The sequence below is a fragment of the Cygnus atratus genome, chromosome 2 (genome assembly GCF_013377495.2).
Source record: "Cygnus atratus isolate AKBS03 ecotype Queensland, Australia chromosome 2, CAtr_DNAZoo_HiC_assembly, whole genome shotgun sequence".
In the NCBI taxonomy this organism is placed as follows: Eukaryota; Metazoa; Chordata; class Aves; order Anseriformes; family Anatidae; genus Cygnus; species Cygnus atratus.
This window is the reverse complement of record NC_066363.1, coordinates 24,053,131-24,066,663: the sequence shown is the minus strand read 5'-3', so window position 1 is coordinate 24,066,663 and position 13,533 is coordinate 24,053,131. Positions and strand designations below refer to the sequence as shown.

The 13,533-nt window shown below is 38.3% G+C and overlaps 1 protein-coding gene across 10 annotated transcripts in view; it reads right to left on the bottom strand.

Annotated features, from left to right (window-relative positions):
- CDK14 (cyclin dependent kinase 14) overlaps positions 1–13,533 on the bottom strand; it is a 332,062-nt gene that overhangs the window by 192,176 nt on the left and 126,353 nt on the right. The gene's annotated exons all lie outside the window — the stretch shown is intronic.

The following is a 13,533-nucleotide window of genomic DNA, read 5'->3' as shown; positions in this document are numbered from 1 at the left end:
CTGTTACAAACGTCATTCCCCCCACTGGTGCCTTGTCACCTCCTGCATATATCTGAGCAGGACTATCAGTCACAACAGCAAAGTAAATAATAGATACAAAGACATGCAAATGATTGGCATATTTCAGAAGTGAATAACATGGAACTTTCTTCTGTCACCCTTCTTCTTTTGTCAAAGAAAATAATGAATACCAAATGGCACCCCCAACCTCTAAGACAGCGTGTCTCTCTCCACTAATGTGCAAAATGGAAGTTAAGGAGCTTCCACAACACAATTACTCTTTGGTATTCTATTGAAGGTGCTCCCTCAGATTGAGGTAACCCCAGGGGTCATCTAGCTTTGAATTAGGGTAAGTACATATCATATCTCATAATGTTTTTTAAGAGATCTGAGAAGCCGATACCACTTGAGGAAGCAACACAATGGCAACACAGATTTGACTTGATCACTGTTTCTCTACAAGCAAAAATCCAAAGGGAGTTTACACTAGGCAGAAAGTAGATAGCAAAGGGCAAAGGAAAAGAGAAAAAAAAAAAAGGCACATAGCAGATTCAAAGCAATATCCTGATCACAGATTTCCAAACCTGCAAGTGAACTCCATGACCAGAAATGAGGCAACTCTTCAGCCTGGCTGAAGATGTGAGCAGAAATGCTTCAAATGAGCTTGCTTTGGGCTGCACTCCACAGCTCAGCACAAAGGAATCTTTCCTGTGCTCTGAATATGTTGCTACTGAGCTGTAAATTTCCTATTGCAATTATTATTGTCATTTTTAAACACTTGATCAGTACATCCTTAGTCATTATTAGCATTCCACAAATACAGTAGAAGCTCTCCCCAATCCCCAAGAAAAAGACATGCAATTTTCACATGATCCCCACATTAGGATTTGGAGATTTTCTTGGAGCAAAAGCTCAGAGAGATTTGAATTATTATTTTTTTTTAATGACAACTGTGAAAAAGTGCTACTGAAAGAGGTATGGATACAGATACAGAAACCCTCTATCAGAAACGAAGACTTTTAATCAGGGGACACCTGATCAGAGTTCACTTACAGTAACTGAGCCTTTACCAATTCTTTCTTCAAATCTTGTTGTCAAATGACCCTACGTGCAGATAGATTGCTGTATACAAAGCTGTGTCCTAGCAGAGCCTGTCAAACCATACCATAATAATATTTATGACCTCTGTCAGCTTTTCCTGCTCAGTCCATCACCTCAGGCCTCTAATTCCTCTAGCTGGCCATTACTATGTTACTAAGATCTGTATATGGGTCATTAAAGCTTAAACAGTACACTGAAAGCAGCCTACCCTGAGGCCTTTGCAAATATTCTTTCCTATTCAGTCCCCTCCCCCTATTTTGCCTCTTATTTATCTTCTCTAATAACCAATTCTCTCCTTTTATAGCCTCAGTATTCAATATCTACTATATACCACAAGAACTACCAAACATCACCTGCGGGTTGAGATTTCTGACTTCTCCCTTAGTCCAAGCAACATACAGTAAATAATACAATATAGAAAGCAAAATCTTGTTAATTGCACTAATTTTACAACGTGACAGCAATAGCAATTTCACTGTAAATTTCCATTATGACAAGTCGGGTGTAACTGGTGGCAGTAACAGAATTATCCCCATGTGCACATCTATCAGCATTACTACTGGTACGATCAGCTGTCTTCATGAAAATGCTGACTTGTTGCTTAAAAAAGGAAAAAAGAAATAAAGAATAAAATAAATAAATCCATCTGAAATAAGAAAGCTGTTTCTTTTTCCATGGAATACTTTAAAAACAAAATGGAATATCAACTGAAGATTCTTTGGTGTTTTTTTCAGAAACATCCTATTTCAGAACAAATGTCTAATACAATACTTGATTGGGCAACTTTTTGCTGGAAGGGGATAGAACTTCGGATAAACTCCACTAATTCAAAGACAAAACCCAGAAAGTCACATTGAAGAGAATGAAACGCAGTCCAGGGAATCTATCGGCATCACTCTGAGACAAATCTGACCTCAACTTTGAAGCTACCAGTGCAGCTGCCACTGGAGCTGCATGAGAAGTCAGGTGCTGCTGTGCCTGACGTTACTCCTGGAACAAAACATTCTCCCGCAGACTACCAGCTCAATCCAGTGGCTATCACCCACAGAATTTCACACAAAGATGTTTACTTTTAAGATAGAAAGAGTAAAACATTGGTGGAGAAGCATTACAAATCACAAATGTGGGAACAATATACTAGTATTCTCTGTATCCTTAGCTCATATTCTTAAAAACAGAATTATATAATGCTACTTCAATACTGCTGGCATTCGTTTTCTACCCTCTGTATTAAATGTAAGATAAACAGATGGCAACATTTTTAATTCATTTCCCCGAAGAGTTTTGAGGAAGCACAGTAGCACATGATGCTAAAATGCTTTATTAAAACACTTTGGACAAAACATTGTATGCGTTTGAATGGACAGGTCACACATTTTTGTATATTCTCTTACAGCAAATTCAGGCAATAAAGAACAGGGCAGCGTAATTAGCGACATACTTCAATAATTAATGACATCCAAGATGATCGTTTCTGAAACTTGTACAGAAGTTCATGACCTGAGCCGCTAAAAGTACCAACACTCAGCACTTCTTCATCAAGGGCTAATAAACCGTATTTGCATACCTAAAGGAAACACACTGTATTGCCTGAATAACCATCACTGATTTATCCTCCAACAAGGGGATGCTCTCATCTATTATGAACTCCTGGCACGCTGCCTTATTGCCTGTGTTGGTCAAGGAGCTTTTTGCTGTTCCCAGATGATCTGGTTCCTAAAGTATGCTCCCTCCACGAGCAAGCCAATCCAGATGGACAGCAGCCAACTCTTATCCAAAACCTGAGTAGCATCAGTAAATCAGTGCTTTGCTCCCTGCAGGGGTTAGAGCATCAGCTCAAACCTGGCACTCCGTTAACAAAACTTTGCAGCATTTAGATTAGTCCTGACTTACCTCTAGAAGGTTTGGAGAGCAGGCAAGGATCAGAACAGCTCTCTTTGAAAAATGCTACTCCAGCATGCCCATAATGTAACATTTCAAAGCTGTATGCCAAAATCAACAGAAGCAGCTATTACTAACAACTTCCAAGCCTCATGCAGGAAGAAGAACATTTCACCAGTGACACTAACAAAGATGGTACTTTCAGACATGGGGAGTACAGAGAGCTAGAACGTTAATTATGGTATTTGGATCATCCTAGCACAATTAATTCATTCTTGCAATTCCTGGCTATCATCTTGTTCTCACTCTGAGAAAAATCACAAGTCTCCACTGTAACCCTAGATAAAAGAATCTCTCAATATTTCCACATCGTCTGGTATTTCAGTGGCCTTAAAACTTTTCTCAGCAGTAAGAGAAGAGCTCAACTCTCATGCTGCTCATATTTACCTTCATGTACAAATACTGCTGATATTCTATCAGATTACCTATTATATCGAGACGCTGTGATACACTATTCTTCCAAAAAGTATAACCATGAAAATGCCTGCTTTGCTCAGTATATAGTAGTTGTGGTGTCCTATGGGGCAACCATGCAGCAGTGCTCGCCACCTTGGCCAACTCCCATGCTACTTCTCACACGCACTGCTCACCCTTTCTCTCTAGCCTCATTATTACTCTAGGGGGACATTTCTCATTAGGAGAGTTTTACTCTTGAAGACAGCACATCATGGCAGTTTGCTCCTATCTAGTGTTGTTTACATAACATGGCATCTTTGCTGCCCTGTTTAATTTCTGAGGCACCATATCATGCAGGTTCTAGTCAATAATACAAATTTGTGAGAGCAAGTAATTTGTTGTGTTTCAGAGCCAAACAAGATAGCTGCAAAATTCTGTGGCTTGTCACATTCTGCAGACACAACGGTGCTCTCTGACAGAGTGCCAACTTCTTCTCAAAAACAGTTGGGTTCAGTCTCTTAATTCTGAGCTCTCCTGGAAAGACATTTTTAGTGAGAAAACATTTGTAGCTTTTTGCTCATCAAGTCTTCAGAACAAATATACCCAAATGTGCCTTACTGCACAAACTATAGAAGTTTGCTTCCCTTCCCAGTAACTTATGTTTCCATCTACACATTTTTTACAGCTTTTTTTTTTTTTTTTTTAATTTGGCCTAGAAGCACAATGTCCCTTATGCTTCTTATCCACTTCCCACACAAAGGGACATTTTGTGTGCAAAAAGTTACTTTAAATTATAGCACAAGGACAGGAATTTGTCAATCTTTGCTGGTTTTGCAGTAATAAACGTGCCGAAATTTCCTCATCAGAAATGCAGTCCCCAAATCTACGCTTTGCTATTTTCCAGTTCACCCATCTGAAATAATTTACTAAGAGCTAATAGATGTATTTTCCTACAACCGTGATATGACAAAATTCAATTCAGTGAAACTGTACATCCCAGCTAAGACCACAATGACCACAGACTACCCATCTGCTCACCACAGGATACATTCTGCAAAGTGATCGTTAGTTGTAATCCCAAGTAATTGATTTCAGAGCTGCACACCAATAAATGCACAGAATTAGACAGCTTCCACATGAGCACAATGCAATAAAGATATACAGATCACAGTTCTACTTTGAAAGATTTCTAGGAAGAAATTTCTTAACAAATTTCAAAAGAACCTGTGAGCTACAGGAAGAGCAAGAAAATAAGCAACAAATTTTTCCAACTGGTTATGAAGTAGGCTTAGGTGAATTACCTTCTTTATAGCCAGTTCCAACCTCATGACAGTCTCTGCCAGGTTTAACAAATGTCCCTTATTCCTTTCTTCTAGTTTTCATTAGGTTAAAAAAAAAATAAAGACAGTTTGGTCTACTTGGATCACATTAGCTGCATCTACCTCTTCAGGCTGAAATTCAGTCTGACACATGAGTGGGCTGAACTTTTATCCTAGTACATTTTATTTGTGAAATTTCAACTTGCTGCTCCTACTTGAAAGTGCAGTATATTATTTAAACAAGAAATACAGAAAAAGAGCATGTATAACAACAGAGGCACCTTTAGAGGTTCTTCTCACTACAGCTGTAGTCCCCTAAGCAAACGGCAAATCAAAAATGTGATGAAGCCTCTTTGCCTATTGACCTGTAATGATGCGTTGGAAAGGCTGATCAAATAAGCTCAGAAAAGCACGACAAAATATTATTCTAACAGATACACAGTAGGCTGCTGCCATATAAAATGAATGTCTCTTTCATTATTTTCTAGATACAAATTTATGCATTGTATATTGTTCCCGATGTTCTTTAAACACAAGTGCAGATGGAGGTTAAAAATAATGAGACATTATCCTATTAAAGCCAGACTACGGAAAAAGACTGTAATATGCTACTCCTATCTTGGCGGAGCCAGTCATATCTTGCCTTTGCTGTCCATTTCAGTATTCAAGAGGAGGAAACTGTGTAAACCAAAAATATGTCAGTGTGTACAGAAAACAACACCACAATGTAGGCAAGCATGGGAGAGCAAGCATCTATTGCCGTTTTATACACACATACCATGACTGCTCTAGAAGCACGACCTACTAATAAAACTATCACTGTTTTATTATAAGCTATTGTTATTAGCCTTGGTATTTTGCTGAATTTCAGACAGATTTCATACAAAAATCAATACTTCAGTATAATTTCTTTGGAAGTTTTCAATGTAAACAGTTCCTGGGGGGGGGGGGGCGTGGGGAGCCTCTAATGGAGTCAATACTTGAAAATTGGAAATACTTTGGCTTTTAAAAGAGAAATACACATTTTGGCATCTCCATGAAAACACTCTAAAATTGGCCTAGTTATAAGCTTTTAAAATCTACTCCTTGGGTCAGACTGACTCTAGGTACTTCCTCTGTACGCTGTGCAGCTGACAGCATTCAACTATGCAATGGCTTGATATGAACACACACGAAAATGTTAAGAGCAAGACTGTGGGAGAAGGAGAAGTGAGATTTTGGAAAAGACCCTTGATTGTTCAGGGAGAGAAGACAGGCTACCTGGACTCAGAGATGGACTGCGAATGACAGGGCGTGATACTGGGACACACAGCCAGGAGACCCAGAGTACCTCAGCAATGACACTGGAGCTGAGAACCAGCAGAGTAAAAGGAACAAGGAAGACAGAAAGGGGAGGCTGCTCGAAGGGTTATAATCCACAGTGGAAGATAGGACTGCAGTGTACAGAGAAACAAAAGCCAGAGGAAAACTGAACAGGCTGTGCAGGCAAATGAAAGGGAGAGTGCATACACAGGTCCAAAAAGTTACAGAGCATAGAGCATGGGATGGATGAGCATTAATGCTTAGGGGGAAGTAAACAAGACTGTGCAGACACTAACACATATTCTCCACTTAAGCCCATATCAGAACTCAAGATTCCCATAGATCACCAACCTGCAGTTTTCAGCAGGAATCAATGAAAACACCTGACAGCTTTCTTCATTTCCATCTAATTTCAGGCAACAGATAGTATCAACCTATCACAGCTACCAGCTGTTGTTTCAGTTCAAACAGGACACGTCTGTACAAGATCTATAGCTTTCAAAAATGCTGTATGAAATGGGAGTATAGACACAACATCACAAAATGGAACATGGATTTCCACTTGCTTTTTCAAACGGTTAGAAAATTACATAAACAGAAATCTGAATTAAAATAAGCCATGCCAAGCTAAGAAAAAATACGTATATTGTGGCTTCTACATACTGGCTACTATGAGATAAGCTAGAGTAGGAGCTTTCAGCAGACAGCTGCTTCGTTAGCTATCTTGTATTTAACTTGCACTTTGACAACTTTAAGTTCACAGTCTAATTTATCCTGCAGTGACTGATTTGTGGGCTTGTACAGAATCACAGAATGGTTGGAGGTTGGAAGAGACCTTTGGAGGTCATCTGGTCCAAATCCCCTGCTCAAACAAGGTCACCTAAAGCCACTAATTGTTCTCAGCTCCTTTTCTTTTTTTCTTTTATTTATTTTTTCCTCCCACATGCAGGATCAAGTGTGAAGTTGATCCGGCAACATGTCCAGCTTCAGTGGAAGGTTCAGTGTTCTCTGTAGGACCTTGTCCATCCACTAGAGAAGCTTAAAAGTCCACATAGATCAAATCAGAACAAAATCATCCTGACCTTTACCTTTGCCTTTGGCTGAGCATCACATTAAGTCACTAAAGCTGAGACCATCACCATGGTCCTTATTTTTTGGCCATGTCAACTTCAGATCTTCATTCATGATTATCAGTACCAAAAAGCGCAGGCATTTACTACAGAATGCCAAGCAACTCTGTATGCTGATATTAAGCAATGCTATGCAAGTACTTTGAAAGTCAGTGAACATCTCAAAATCATCATTTAAAAGAACTCTCAACAAACAGGGTGCTGGGAAGATGAACAAATATTTGCTAACTAGTCAGAGCACAGTGATAAGTGGTCTAGAAAATCACAAAACCATCTGTGTTTTAGTAATGCACAGTAGGTGCATGTAGCTAGAGCCACACATCAAGAACACAAATTAATTGTTCATCATCTGACACAGGCAGAGATCACACAGCAGGAGCAAATATGGTGCTATTGTGTAATTAAAGAATAGTGCTGTACAAACAGAGGGAGAGGGACCAAATTAAGTTTTCACAGATAAACTTTATTCCTACAACTTATGAATGATTGACTTTGTAGTTGTTACAAAGATCTGCTGCTTTACAATACACCTGCAATTTTAGTATTACACATTCTAATTAACTGAGTACCAGTACTGAAATCCTTGCACTGCTGAAGTCAGTGTGAGCTTTGTTACTCATTCTTCCCAATGAAGAGTACAAGAAATCACTTAACTGCATATACCCCCAATGAATGATTTTTTATTATTATTTTTTTTGTACATAGAAGATAGGAAGGAGTCCTAAGAAAGTATTTAATTGCATTAACGTGAAACCAAGTTGCCCACCAGCATATTTTATCCACTACTAACAAATGAGGAATGCTACAGAAAAACTATTTGTTAAAAAAAAATGCTTTTGCTATATTTCTCAGTGGGGCATTTCCTCCAGCAAAAACACGGCACAAAAAGAAGAAAGAATTCCTTTTGTCAGCATACACTTTAGGCTGCAGGAAAAAAAGGCTACTGGCATATGTCCTGCAATTTTTCGAAAAGAGAGTGAGACAGAAGACTTTAAAGGATCATGTCAATTTTCTTTTTCTGGGTGGGTGAGGCTCAACATGCCTCTTCACTTACAGCTGGAAAATTACACTGGAACGAACATGGCATTATTTTGTCTCTTGTGGGACGATTTAAAGATTAAAGAAAGGCAGACTCGGTAAGAAGCTAACAAATACTTATTTTTACAAATATTTTAGCAAAAAGAATCAGTCACAGTGAAGATAAGGCATACTGTTCTGCAACTGAAAGGAGAATGACATGGAGTGGGTACAGGAAACGAACAAGGATTTCCTGATATAGTGAATGAAATCCAGTCAGCATAACTTACAATAAAAAGCAACTCAAAATAATGAACTATGGGACTTTTAAGCATAATTACAATATGAATAATATCTGGAACATTTAGAAATATTTTTTAAGGACAGGAAATAGAACACACCGAGGCTGTATCAGAAACTACTAGGATGCTGTACCACCAACAGCAAAGCACTTTGGTGCCAACACTGGTGGTCATCAACTTAGGAATCATATTATCTGAAAATACAACTTAAGCATTCTTTTCACATCTAAAGGACACATCAGCTTACAAAGAATTGATGTGCTGTCCTCCTTCAGTCTTTGTTCTGGATATTCTCTCTCACCTTAATTGTCATTTACTCTTGCACTTCACAGCATCCATCATCAATTTTAGTTGAATTTAAGGTATAAGCGATTGGAAAGAAACAGAAAACCATAAACAGACCCACAGGACTTTTGTTTTATTCACCCTGGAATACAACTGAATCTAAACCAGGAAGACTGCAAATTTCACAAATTTACATTTAAAACCTTGTGGACAATGTTAAACTTTTTAAAGGACATAAAATCCCTTTAAGCAAGAGCTGGTAAGCACTGCATGTTACTTTAAAAAGCAGCTGGCCCTCAGAGGAAGCAAGAGAGGTGTTAGAACAGAAAAGAAGGGCTGAAGGAATGTCTCAGCTTCATAAAGCTGACAGCCACAGCTGATAGTGACAGGGTGATGAGAAATTTAAGTGATGCTAACAAGACCTAGACGAGGTAAGCTAGACATTTCTACCCTCCTTCTTTTGCCAAAAACATTCCCATAATTTTCAAGTGTAGATTCTGATTTACTTACATGGATGCATGATACCAACCAAACTATGGATCTATATACATATTGGAAGTCATTCTGAGCAACCACATAATTAAAACACACCCAAGAAATGTGAGAAAATACATTAAGAAATCTGCCAGAGTAACCCATTAACACCACAGGTGGTAAGAAATTACATATCTTTTTTAAAAGGCCAACTCAACAACCAACAGCTTGTCTGTCTACTACATGCAGATATAAAACATCGCTTCCCAGCCCTCTTGAAAACGTACTCAGTTCTTCCATCCTGTTGTGTCATGCATCAATTATAATTATGGCAATTTACTGTTTGCTTTTCCAGATAAGATTCTTTTTATAGAATCATAGTAATTAACGATGACAGTAGCAAAACTGATAGCACTGCCTCTTAAAGTACCCAGTACCTGTAAGACAACACTATTACCTTGCCAAACTTTAATCAAATGTCCTATCTTTTACAGTTTGTGTCTAACAGTTTGTTCCAGCCAAAACAGGTCAGTCTTTTCCAAGAAAGGACTCGAGAACAAAAGCGCTCTTTAATGATGGTGACCTTTTCTTCAAACAGTTCTCAGATCTCATGCATTGAAAGGCGGCCTTCAAAAGTTACACTTCAGGTCAAGGACATGCTTTTTCTTGTTTCCTGAAAATCTGTCCAGTCTGTCAAATTTTATATCTGGTCAGTGGAAAATTCTACTTCAAAGCTGCACTTTAACAGCTAAAATCTCCCGAAGAATCCATCCTCCCTGAGCACACTTAAACATTCAGACATTTGGCAGAAGCAAAAGAATTTTGAGCCAACAAGTCTGGAATCAAATGTCAGCTATAGAGGGGACCATGTTAGCAATAAAACTTCTTTGACAGTTCCCCCAAAATAACAAACCCAAACCTGTTCTTGGATGAACATGTTTCCAAGTCCCTTGCTTCATTTCTGCTCCCCTCTCACTCTTTATCACTGCTAATGACAAAAAGGCTGGGAATTGCTACCCCTGTCCAAGAAGAATCCCCAACACAATCCCACAGGCTCCTGGCTGAGGTGACTGACTCTTTCCATCCTCCAATTAACCTAGTGCTTCTTTGAATGGCTTCTATAATTTACATTCTTCCAGACCTATTGTTTTAATGGTAATCTTTCTCTTCCTGCAATTCTCATACCGCCGTCCATTCTTAACCACCAGCTTTTGACATCATTTTTCTCCTAGTTCTCCTCTCTATCACTGCCCAGCTGTGGACAGTGCTAGGCATCACAATGAGGCAGCCTTCCTCTTCCAGGCTGCTACAGCACGGCAGAGAGGGGACCAAGGAGGGTAAAGTGAAGACTGGAGGGAAAACAGGAAAAAAAGGCATGGATAATGCATGCAGAGTTTTCAACTCTGTCAGTATCAGTAAAAAAAAAAAAAAAAAAAAAAAAAGAGGGTGGATTTTTTGACACTTTTGCAACGAAATATAAATATGCCACTTGAAAAGTCCTCTTGTGAAACTGGCTGAAGTTCCATCCACAAACTCAGGAGAAGAAAACAAACCAAAAGCCTAGTGTTTAGGTCTCGGTCCATCATCCCACAGAGTACATGTTTCCTGAGATAAACACAATTCTTTAATGAGTCTCTTAATTTTTCTTAGTTGTTATTGTGGCTGAACGCAAAAGTGACCTGCTAACCAAAAACATGAGGCATGAAGGTTTTTGTCCCCAAGAAGAAGCAGAACAGAAAGCAAGTAGTGTACCTTAGTGAGCAGCTGAATCTAGAAGAACTACAATATGCTTAGACCACTGCATTCTTCTGTAACACCGTTTTCAGTCAGAAGGACTAAAGCAAATAAAATACTAATAGCTTGTGTGACTGAATCAATAGGCATAACTATAACTGATGAGCTCCTCTTTATTTACAAAACTCAAGTGAGGAAGAAATGAAATTTTAGCTTCTAATTCAATTTGACCAAACACAGATTGAACTAGATCATCCAGGGTACCAATATATAGCCAATATTGGGCCTGAGCATCTCCTTACAAACTTATCAGTATGGCATGGTCAAAGACAAGACCCTTATCATTTCACCAACTGAGCCCCAAAAGTCTATTCAACACAGACACTAAGCTCCTCAATGCTGTGCAATGGCACAACAGAATTTGAATGTTTCTGGTGTAAGTAAAATATTATGCATATAAGACCAAGGTCCAGGAATATTTGAAGCAGTTTCTGAAACTTTGGAAGCCTCTGGAGCACATGTTGCTTTAAGCTTGCTCTTGAAGCAAGTTTATTTGGAAGAGTATTTTGAGATACCACACAAGGTCAAACACATTCTTAACCTACACAGCTACAGTGAGAACACCTTAATATGCAGGAAAACACAGCTCAAGCAGTATTATTGAGTCCTTGCAGCTCTTTGCCAGTGATTTGCTGCTCATCACCTCCTGTGAGTAAATCAAAGAATGACTTCAACAAAGCCACCAAATTTTCAGGGCCAAGTCTCTCTGTCAAGGGAACACAGTCTAATCTGAAAAAATTCACAGGAATTAGGACAGAAACAAGTACCAATAGACGCTAATTAATTTCTTTATCAGCATGGCTAATTAGTGTGTATGCTACTTCAGGCACTTCTTAACAATAAACTGCATCTCTGAAGGAACTTACTAAATGAGGAATACCAAAGCCCTCTTCCAACACATGCCAGAAATTTTGGCTAAAAATCAAGAACTGATTACATCCAAAAGTCTAAGAGCACATTCCAGTTCAGACATGCACATTAAAACAGTGGCAGCCAAAGTGCTAACACTTGCAATGCTAAACATCCTTCCTAAATTCCCACCTCGGTTCAATATTTCAAGTAGGACCAGCCCCCTGAAAGCAGAAAAAAATATTCCCCAACAGAAAAAGGAAAGATCAGTTGATGGAACAGACATGGGAACACCTCTCATTTATATCTAATTAGAGCTCAGCAACCCAGTGATGACAGATCACAGACTTCAGTAGGCCCATCAAAATGCCTCTCCCCCAGCTGGCTAGGACGCTTATATGTGACAACTCGATAACATTCGAAACAAACAGACAAGATCTCCACAGATAAACAAACCTGGTCTGAAGCAGTAAAACACATTTCTTTCCCAAAGCTCTGTGTGACTGCAATAAGCTACCTGCAAAATGTTAAGAACCACCACCTATTTGAGAAGAAATTAAGCTGGGAACCCATACCTTGAAGGTATCTTTAACCTTAACTTCACAATGAGTGCTACACATCACAGTAACTGGTGGTGTCAGTGCCATGAGAAAGTGTGTGATTATCTGAGGGCTTATTTTCAATATTTTGTTAGGCTTTAACAAGTACTGTTAATAAAATCTTGTTCTTTGGTATAGTTTGGCTTTCATTTAATTCAAGGAACTCTTATAAACTTGTTTACATAATTCTCAAAGATGTTGATTTGTAATTCTGTCACTGCTTTTACAAGGTTAATGGCTGCTGTAATCAAACAGATGAATGAGAAACTGAACTACTTTAATTTTATGCACTTCAGTCAGCCATAAAAACAGCATACTCTGCAGAGAACTTGGGCATATGAAATATGAAACATGGAGAAAAAAACAACACCTTTTTGGTGACAGCTTTAGAGGAAAGCTTTGTACAGAAAACAACTAACTCCTATTCATGACAAGCCATGTTACGCTTAGAATCAAAAACATTTTGAAACCTAAAATCCTAAAACCAGAGATTAAGGCAATCTCCTAGATACATCTGAGAATACTACGTATACTACTACATGGGTATAATTTCAAATTTAAAAAAAAAAAAGAGTGGGGGGGATGAGGGGGAGGAATAAAAGCTCACATTGTGATACTGAAGGCTCAAAACTATAGTTTATCTTTTTAGGAGCATATCTATTATCCAAGATGTTATTCATTTAATTTAAACCTCAAACCTCACTTTTTCTTTTTCTTTTTAGTTTAAACCTCAAGCTTTTAATAACTTTATTTTCTAAAAAAATAAAAAATAACTTAAAAAATGAATTTAATTAGAGCTAAATAGCAATTATAATGGAAGTTTTAAGTCCTTTACTCTAGAAATATATATATATAGTCTTAATCAATCTGTCTAAAAGAAAGCCAATTAAGACTTGAAAATGCCACAAAACTTGTTAAAAGTTGCATATCACTTCATATATTGCCTTCATGACTTTTTTAATTCAGTTAGTTGACATCCATTAGCAAGTCAAAGGCTGGATGTCATCTTACTCCTTTTTAAGGT